Source organism: Triticum aestivum, chromosome 6B (assembly GCF_018294505.1).
Source record: "Triticum aestivum cultivar Chinese Spring chromosome 6B, IWGSC CS RefSeq v2.1, whole genome shotgun sequence".
In the NCBI taxonomy this organism is placed as follows: domain Eukaryota; kingdom Viridiplantae; phylum Streptophyta; class Magnoliopsida; order Poales; family Poaceae; genus Triticum; species Triticum aestivum.
The window spans coordinates 524,735,361-524,746,245 of record NC_057810.1 but is presented as its reverse complement, the minus strand read 5'-3'; positions in this window follow the sequence as shown (position 1 = coordinate 524,746,245).

Here is a 10,885-nt window from a genome sequence, read left to right as displayed (position 1 = left end):
CTAATTGTGCACACACTTCACCCATACTCACACTATTGTTTTTTATGCATGGGTATTTCAGACTCTGACGCAGTGTTGATGAATGCAGAAAAGAAAAGACAGAAGTCGCTCCAGTGTAATTCGAAGATAAGCACTAAGCGTTTCAGCGCTCTAATGGGTGCAGTGTCAGCAGTTGGAGACAGTAAACGTAGCTCTGCAGTTGATGATCTCAATTGCCACACACAACCATCCCAGGTGCTTGCTTTAACTTCGCGCTGTCAAATGTGGTTGCATGTTGCATATGGTGTCTAGCTTGTATTGCTTCCAATTTGGTTAAATTGCATCTGCTTACTTTACACATTATACCTTTGATAATGACATGCCTTCCTGTTTTTGATACATACTACATATGTCTATTAACCATGTTCGTACATCAAACTAATGCTCTTTTGTATCCCTCGTCAATCACTTATGATGAGACAGTCACCCGAGTGGGTTACTGTGAGACGCCCTACTCGTTTAAAGAGTGCAGTGTCATCCTCCCCACATGATTCTCAAGAAACAGCAAGGCTAAATGAAGATAGTCAACGTAGCTCTCTAGTTGATCACCGCAATTCCCCCACACCACCATCGCAGGTGCTTGCTCTTACTTGGCAGTGTGATATGTGGTTGCATGTTGCATATGGTGTCTACCTTGTAATGCTTCTAATTAGGGTAAATTGCATCTGCTTAGTTAACACATTATACCTGTGAATATGACATGCCTTCCTGTTTTTGGTACATACTACGTCTTTCTATTAACCATGTTCTTACATCAAACTACTTTTCTTGTGTATCCCTCATCAATCACTTCTGACGATACACCTTCAAGTTGACAGTGTAATATTGGTTGCATCTTGCATATCATTTCAAACATGTATTGCCTCTAATTTGTTGAAGTGCCACTTATAATGAGACACATCTAACTTGGTAGAGTGATTTTGGTTGGATCTTTCATATGGTGTCTAGATTGCATTGCTTCCAATTTGTTGAAATGCCTTCTGCTTAGCGTTTTTCATACATATTCCATCCTCCTACAATGTGGTTGCCATACATAAAAGTTGTGTTCGTCAGTATCATGCATCAACGAATTTGGAAGTGCGAATTTCATTCCTTTTTCTTGTGTGTTTACTTGACAAGGCAAAATCTGAAAGGACGAAGGCACGGAATGATGGTGGTCCTCTGGAGCAACCGAAACAGATGATCTCTGCAGATTCTCCTGCTACTCGTACTGCAGTGCTAGTTCCAAATCTCATCTCCCCTACTCCACAACCCAAGGTGCTTGCTCTAACATGGCAGTGTGATATCTGGTTGCATGTTGCATATGGTGCCTAGCTTGTATTGCTCCTAATTTGTTAAATTGCATCTCCTTAGCTTACACATTATACATGTGAATATGACACGCCTTCCTGTTTTTGGTACATACTACATCTGCCTATCACACCATGTTCTTACATCAAACTACTGTTCTTGTGTATCCTGCATCTATCGCTTATGATGAGACAGTCACGCGCGTGGGTTAATATGAGACGCACTACTCTTATAAAGAATGCAATTTCATCCTCTCCACATGATTCTCAAGAAACAGCAAGCCTAAATGAAGATATTGAACGTAGCTCTGTACTTGAAGACCGCACTTCCCCTACACCACCATCACAGGTGCTTGCTCTAACTTCGCAGTGTGATATGTGGTTGCATGTTGCATACGGTGTCTAGCTTGTAATGCTTCTAATTAGGGTAAATTGCATCTGCTTAGTTTACACACTATACCTGTGAATATGACATGCCTTCCTATTTTTGGTACACACTACATCTATGTGTTAACCTTGTTCTTACATGAAACTACCTCTCTTCTGTATCCTGCATCAATCACTTACGATGAGTCACCTTTATTCGTTGCATATTGCATATTATTTCTAGCCTGTTGCCATGTATTGCTTCTAATTTGGTCAAATACATTTGTTAGGGCACCCTTTTAATTTGGCAGAGTGATATTGGTTTCATCTTTCATATGGTTTCTAGCTTGCATTGATTCTAACAAGTTCAAGCACCTTGTGCTTAGTTTACACTTTATACATCATACATGTCAATATGTCACGCCGTCCTGTTTTTCATACATATTCCATCCTCCTATCATGCGGCTGCCTTACATGAAAGTAGTGTTCGTCAGTATCATGCATCAATGAGTTCTGAAGAGCAAATTTTATTCCTTTTTCTTGTGGGTTTGACTTGACAAGGCAAAATCAAGAAAGAGGAAGGAAAAGAGTAAGGAAGGCGATGATGGTGGTCCTCTGCAGCAACGTAAATGGAGCATCTGTACCGATTCTCCTTGTACTGATAGTGCATTACAAGGTCCAAGTCTCCGCTCCCCTACTCCACCATCCAAGGTGCTTGCTCTAACTTGGCAGTGTGATATCTGGTTGCATGTTGCATATGGTGTCTAGCTTGTATTGCTCCTAATTAGTGTAAACTGCATCTGCTTAGCTTACACATGATACATGTGAATATGACACGCTTTCCTGTTTTTGGTACATACTATATCTGTCTATCACACCATGTTCTTACATGAAACTACTCTTCTTGTGTATCCTGCATCAGTCACTTATGATGGGACACCTTTAAGTTGGCAGTGTGATATTGGTTTGCGTCTTGAATATGATTTCTAGCATGTATTGCTTCTAGTTTGATGAACGCCACCTATGACGAGACAGTTTTAACTTGGCAGAGTGATATTGATTGCACCTTCCATATGGTGTCTAGTTTGCAGTGCTTCTAATTTGTTGAAGTGCCTTCTGCTTAGTTACCACATCATAGGTGTGAATATGTCAAGCCGTCCATTTTTTCGTACATATTCCATCCTCGTATCATGACTTTGCCTTTCATCAGAGTAGTGTTCGTCAGTATCATGCATGAATGAGTTCTGAAGAGCGAATTATATTCCTTTTTCTTGTCGGTATGACCTCACAATGCAAAATCAATAAAGCTGAAGGAAATTGGCAAGGCATTGGATGATGGTGGTCCTTCCGAGCAACTGAAACGGAGGTTCTCTACAGATTCTACTCCGCCATCCTCCCAACAAGATTCGCAAGACAACGCAAGGCTAGACAGTCAACGTAGCTGTGTAGATGATGAGCACATCTCCCCTACTCCACCATCACAGGTGCTTGCTCTAACTTGGCACTATTATATGTGGTTGCATGTTGCGTATGATGTCTAGCTTGTATTGCTTCTAACTTTGTTGAATTGCATCTGCTTACTTTACACATAATGCCTGTGAATATGACATGTGTTCCTGTTTCTACATCAGACTACTGTTCTTGCATATCCCGCATCAGTCACTTATGATAAGGCACCTTTAAGTCGCCACTGTGATATTGGTTGTGTCTTGCATATGATTTCTAGCATGTACTGCTTCTAATTTGTTGAAACGCCATACAGTTTGAACTTGGCAGAGTGATATTGGTTGCATCTTTCATATGGTGTCTAGCTTGCAGTGCTTCTAATTTGTTGAAATGCCTTCTGCTTAGTTACCACATCATAGGTGTGAATATGTCACGCCATCCTGTTTTTCATACATATTCCATCCTCGCATCATGTGTTTGCCTTTCATCCGAGTAGTGTTCGTCAGTATCATGCATGAATGAGTTCTGAAGAGCGAATTTTATTCCTTTTTCTTATCGGTTTGACTTCACAATGCAAAATCATTACAGCTGAAGGAAATTAGTCCGGCAGTGGATGATGGTGGTCCTTCGGAGCAACTCAAACAGGGGGTCTCTACAGATTCTACTCCGCCATCCTCCCAACAAGATTCGCAAGACAACACAAGGCTGGACAGTCAACGTAGCTGTGTAGATGATGAGCACATCTCCCCTACTCCACCATCACAGGTGCTTGCTCTAACTTGGCACTATTATATGTGGTTGCATGTTGCGTATGATGTCTAGCTTGTATTGCTTCTAACTTGAATTGCATCTGCTTACTTTACACATAATGCCTGTGAATATGACACGTGTTCCTGTTTCTAGAACATACGTGTACATGATGAGCACATCTCCCCTACTCCACCATCACAGGTGCTTGCTCTTACTTGGAACTGTTATATGTGGTTGCGTTTTCCGTATGATGTCTAGTTTGTATTGCTTCTGATTATGTTGAATTGCATCTGCGTAGCTTACAACTTATACCTGCAACGATCACTTACCCATAAGACACATTTAACTTGGGACTGTGATGTAGGTTGCATCTTGCATTGTCTTCTAGCTTGTACTGCTTCTAATTTCTTGAAATGGCACTTACGACGAGACACTTTTTACCTGATAGAGTGATATTGGTTGCATGTTCATATGGTGCCTAGCTTTCATTTCTTCTAATTTTGTTGAAATGCCTTCCGCTTACTGTTTTTTCATACATATTCCATCCTCCTATCGTACGTGTGAATATGAAACGCTGTCTTTTTTGTATATATTCCATCCTCCTATCCTGCGCTTGCCTTACATCAAAGTAGTGTTCGTCTGTATCATGCATCAACCAGTTATGCAGAGCTAATTTTATTCATCTTCTTGTGGTTTTGACTTCATAAGGCAATATCAGAAAATAGGAAGGAAAAGAGTAAGTTAGGGGATGTTGGTGGTCCTCCGCACCGACGCAAACAGAGACTCTCTAGATTTGCCACTGCTACTGCTAATGAAGTTGAAGTCCCAAGTCTACATGATGAGTTCATCTCCCGTACTCCACCATCGCAGGTGCTTGCTCTAAGTTGACAGTGTGATAATTGGTTTCATGTTGCATATGTTGTCTAGCCTGTATTTCTTCTATTTTGATTAAATTGCACCTGCTGAGTTTATACGTTATACATGTGCATATGACATGGCTTTCTGTGTCTAGAATACACTGCATCTATCTATCATACCATGTTCTTACATCAAAGTACTGTTGTTGTGTATCCCGCATCAGTCACTCATGATTGGATGCTTTTAACATGGCAGTTTGATAGTGGTTGCATCTTGCATTGATTTCTATGTTGTACTGCTTCTAATTTTTCGAATTGCCACTTATGACAAGACACTTTTAACTTGGCAGAGTAATATTGGTTGCATCTTTCATATGGTGTCTAGCTTGCATTACTTCTATTTTCTTGAAAATCCTTCTGCTTAGTTTGCACATCGTAGCTGTGAATATGTCATGTCGTCCTGTTTTTCTTACATATTCCATCCTCATACGGTTGTCTTACATCAAAGTATTGATTGTTTGTATCATGCATCACTGAGTTCTGAAGAGCGATTTTATTCATTTGTGTTGTGGGTACGGCTTGACATGGCAAAGTCAAAAAAGAGCAAGGAAAATAATATAGTAGGGAGTGTGTTACTCGTCGGGTGAAACGGAAAAGGATCTGCCGTCGAGATTCTGCTGGTACTTATAGTGCAGTAGAAGGTCCAAGTCCACCGGCTAAATCTACAAACACAGTATCACCTGCTCCACCAGTTGCAGCATCCGCTTCAACTGTACCAGCATCTCAACGAGTTACTCGTTCGTTTGCTCCGGAACTGGCCAGTTCCCAAGCTGCCTTCACACCTAACACTACTTCCGAAGCACTGCTGACACAACAGGACTTGGCAAGATCAGATGAACCTCATGAGCATCAACACCAAGACGGTACCTGACCGAGTCAAGTTGCAGTTGCATGCTCCTTTATATGTACTCTCACAGTTTGATGTACACTAACACTTTCCATATTCTTGTTGAACTAGCACCACGGTGCAAGCAGAAACAAACATCAGGGATAATGCTTGACAGATTAACAAAATCTAAAGGAGGAAGAATGGAGATCTATTTTGAGGCAGGTTTAAAAAGGCCACGTGATGCTACAGAGTCAGCCAAGTTAGTATCAGAGGCAGCCGTTGCCGTTAGGTGTCATGCACGTATCCTCCCAACGTGGATCCAGTACAGGAATGAGAAAGACAATACCCAGTTTAACACCTTCCTTGACCATTTATCCGTAAGTAATGTTATTCATCGCAATTAGTAATATTGTCTTGCTCTGTCCCATACTTTCTAGCTTCCTCCTAATAAGACTCACATTCTTTTTTCAACAGATGAGGTTCAAGTTGGATCCGAAAGATGATGCAACTAAACAAGCATGCACTCATGTTTTTCAGTCTGCTCTGCGACAGTATCGGTACCACCTTAGAAAATCTCACTTTGAAGGCAAGGCTAACAATGAAATCGCCCAAACATCTCCAGTGGAATATATTACAGATGAAGACTGGACAGCCCTCGTTAAACACTGGTCTGATCCAAAGTATCAGGTAGGCTATATATATTTGATCAGACCACATATTGAACTTGTATTTATGTATGTGTCTTACAAGTGTATCTTCTTCTAGGCTAACTATTTGAAGAACAAAACCAACCGTTCTAAAGTGAAATTCCAACAGACAACAGGATCTCGTAGCTATATTGCACACTGCGAGGCTCTTGTAAATAGCTGCTACTTCCTTCTTTTTTTGTGCCATATTATCGTATCTATATTGACTTGTTCCAAATACAGAGGAAAGCCCATGCGGACCAAAAAGAACCTGAACCGAATGCAGTGCAAATCTTCAAGGATTGCCACACCAGCAAGATGAAGGGCATGAGCACACCAGTTCAAGCCGCTGTTGTAAGTCCTTACTCCTCCTTCCTTTGAACTGATTGGTACTGTGATGTGTTCATTTAACTACTTGGTTTGCAGCCAATGTCAGTTACTCTATTCACTTTTATACACAGTTGTCTTAACGTATCATTTCACCTTACATGGTTTAAAAGAGATGAAGGATATTCTTTTGGTCTTGATCTGTAATCTAGTTGTTATGTTCACGTGCGCACACAATGATAAAATAGCATGTTTGTTTTATATCTGTTTGCCCATGATATGAATGATGTCATACTATGTTCATCCTACTTTAAACCATGTCTCTTTATCCTTAGATGTCAACGAATGTGAGGAAATAGACAATACAGTAGGCATGCTACATGGACATATGTTCCGAAAGTGATTTTATTATGTAGTTGGCACTACAATACATGCTAATGTATTACAGTAGTTCACCAAAATAAGTTATGTATAAACGTTTAACCTACTTTGTTTGTTTTTGTCTCATTAGTAACTTATCTGGTACACTAATCTACAAGTTCAAACTTTCAGGAAGCTATGGAACAAATGATTGAACAGCCACAACCACCTGAAGGTGACGAGGCTACCACAGGCACAATGTCACCTCTTGCTGCAGTGCGTCAGTATCTCTCCACTAACAGTGCAAAAAGCACCTTCCTGCGTAATTCTGGGTTGGTTGTCAAGGTAACCTCGTCCAAATCGCCTACTGAACAAAATCTTCCTGCTAGACAGAGTGATATATCTGTGCTCCAGACACAAGTCCAATCCCTAATGGACGTCGTTTCGGAAACAAGAATAGTGGTTGACAAATGTCGTCAAGATATGAATGGTTTTGAAACCAGACTATCAGACATTCGCTTCGTTGTTCAAGAGCAATGGCGGAAAAAAGGTGAAGATCGTGCTGCTCCATCAGATTCTACAGCCTGAAACATTAGCACTCAGGTCAAATGATTTGTGCTTCTATACATCTGATGGTGCTTTTATCTGGAAGGACTATAAACTTTATGCCAACAGGCCTTTTGTTGTATGGTTGGAATTTATTTTGTTGTGATACAACATTTATGATGCTGCCATAGGCTGCAGTAATTACGACGCTATTTTTGTATAGTGTAGGTTTATCTTAGTAATGTATTCGGTCGAAAGCTTCGTAGGAGCCCAACACGCCAACATTCGTCGGGCCCATTCCAATTGGGCTAAAAACGATTACGGGCCGAAATTGGCATGTAGACCACTAAAAATATCTGGGCCTAAATCAGCATAAGCTTTCATATATTTTTGGTAGGCATGTGCCCATAGTGGGCCTTTAACAGGCCTAAACATAATTTGGGCCCTCAGTAAAAATAGGCCATTTACAGGTGTAAATATCTCGAGCCCATAAAAAACATGGGCCTTTAATAGACCGAAAGTGAGATTGGGCCCTGATTGTGCCAAATAACCCACTGGTCTTAGCAGGCCGAAATGGTGGCCCATTTACGATGCGGATCTTTGACAGGCCAAAATTCGACGGGTCGTAAATGCGCCGACCTAATACACGGGCCTTTAACAGGCCGGAACTTCGGTCGGGCTAGATTATCGTCATTTTTATATGGGTTGTTAATGGGCCCGATATGACGTTGGGCCACATATGGCCCATGGTTTTCGTCCAGCGTTAACAGGCCGAAAATGACAACAGGCCGAAAGTGGCCCAAATCTATAGTGGGCCTCTAACAGGCCGAATGTCAGACATGGTCGAATATGACCCAAATCCTTCACGGTCGTTTATGGGCCGAAAGTTTTGATGGCCTGTAAATGGGCCCAAATGAAGCAGGACCTTTAAGAGGCCGGAAATACACCGGGCCGTAATTCGGCCCAATTACTTAGTGGACTGTTAACGGGCCAGAAGTGACCATGGACCGCGATGATGACAAGTTTAGGACAGGCCGTTGACGGGCCGATTTGACAGAGAACGTTGGGCCTTTAGCTGGGCCGGACCATTATGGTTTGCAAAATCTTGTGGGCCTCTAGCTGGGTCGGCCCATTGTGGTCCGCTAAATCTTGTGGGCCTTTAGCTGGGCCGGCCCATTATGGTCCGTTAAATCTTGTGGGCCTTTAGCTGGGCCGGCCCATTATGGTCTGCAAAATCTTGTGGGTCTTTAGCTGGGCCAACCCATTATGGTCCACTAAATCTTATGGGCCTTCAGTTGGGCCGGCCCATTTAAACTTTATGGGCCACTTTTGGGCCCATCCACATGTCAACATATCATAGGCCCATCTCGACCGTTGGATGAGTGACACCTCTGCCAATGCGGAGCTGACGCGTGGATCCGTCAGCCAATGCGAATTTTACACGTGGAAAATCGGCATTGGTCGTGGCTGTTAGCGGGTTATCGGATCCAAAATCGGACCCGATAGGTTAACGGCGGTTAACGGCGTCCCGTTACGGTGGATGCCACGTGTCGGTCACCCTTGATGAAAGCACTTCTATGACGCGTGATTTATCGTCATGGAAGTGGACACTTCCGTGATGATAATTTTGGTAATGTCATGGAACACTTCTACGACAGCACAGGTATGACTATCTTGATTCTGTCATAAAATCGCCATGGATGTACATGCATGACAGAAAATGCGACCTACTGTGACAAACACGTATCATCACGGAAGTGTATTTTATTGTAGTGTTTGGTCCTCAGGTAACATAACGCATCAACCCATGTAGTTTAGACAGTAGTTTATGAGTTCAGAGTAAAGAGCAAGATATGCATCGCAGGAATAGTGGTGTCGTAGAATTATCACGGCAGATTTCCTAGTGTGAGGACTTAGTCGTGAGGCCAATGCATCTATGTGGTAGCTTGAGAGGGGTTGATCGGGACGAGAAACGCAACACACAAGACAATGATTTAGACAGCTTCTGGCCCCGGGAAACATCATCCGGTAATAGCCCTACATGATGTTTGTGCCTAGGTCTCATTATGCTCATGAGGGAGACGCTGCATAACCGGCTCTCCTCTAGTTGTGTCTAGCCTTAGCGATTATTTTCTTGCTTGTCCCTCTTGGGGTTCTCTGCCTCTCCTTATATATGTTGAAGGGGCGGGTTACATGACTAGTCTTGCTTCCTTTGTAAGGGAATATTCCCTACGCTTTTCTCTTAAGCCGGCCCACCATAACATGAGCCGGCCTTCTGGACCTTGGGCCTAGTCTTCTATCTGACCCGCCGTCAGGGCCATCCGTGAGTCGCCAGGCTCGTGAGTCGTCAATCCTCCGGCGGGTTACCAATAAAACGCCAAGTCCCAGCCGGGTCATATATCCAGCCGGGTCATACCGCAGGGTATATCCCCGACAAGTGGTCTAGATAGAACGCCAAGATTCAGAAGTTGTACATTGGATATGAACATTTCTCAAGGCGTCTATCAAAATTTTGTGACATAGCATACAATGGCATGAAAATGTACACTGAATAGGACCTGAGCGCCTACGAAGCAAAGATCATAGATCCAAAAACATTAAATCAAAAGGTCCATGCATTGGTTCTTCTTGTCTGATCAGCACCATTGACAAGCAATATCTTTGTTATATCTTGATTTCTACTCTGTACTGCTAAATGCAATGGTGTCCAGCCATCCTGCATGACAGGAAAAATGTGAGAAAATAACTTAATGTCTCGGAATGGTTGAGCTGGTATGAGAAGTGCTCACTTTCAACTTACAACATCAACAATGGTTTGCAGGGCACCAACTTGAATTGCATAATGTAATGGTGTGGCTCCATCCTGCAAATGGGGCAGATGAGATGTGCATAGGGTTTTTTTTCATCAGGTTTTACTAGCTTGAGTTTAGTTTCATTTTCACATTACTTCTCTTTCATATGGGTTGGAGTGGAAGCTATGATATTCTCTTTTGAGGGTACGACTATCTGAATGAGTACTAAGCAAACGAGTATATATTTATATTTATAAACAAAGAGGAAAAAAAAGAGAGTCAATACAGACCTAACAAGCATGAAAGCATACGTGGTGAGATGCACTGGTTCCTTTTCTTTCTGAATTACTTGTTGAACCATTTACACTTATCCATGTCGGTGTAAGAATGTGCATGTACGTGTTATTTAGTTATTTGGTTTATGTCAAGCTATGTGTCAACCTTCTCCTTATGCTTCTTCCACAAGCATAATTTTTGATTGCACATTATAATTACCAAATGCATAATTTTTGCTTGCAGGCTACATTCTGTCATATGG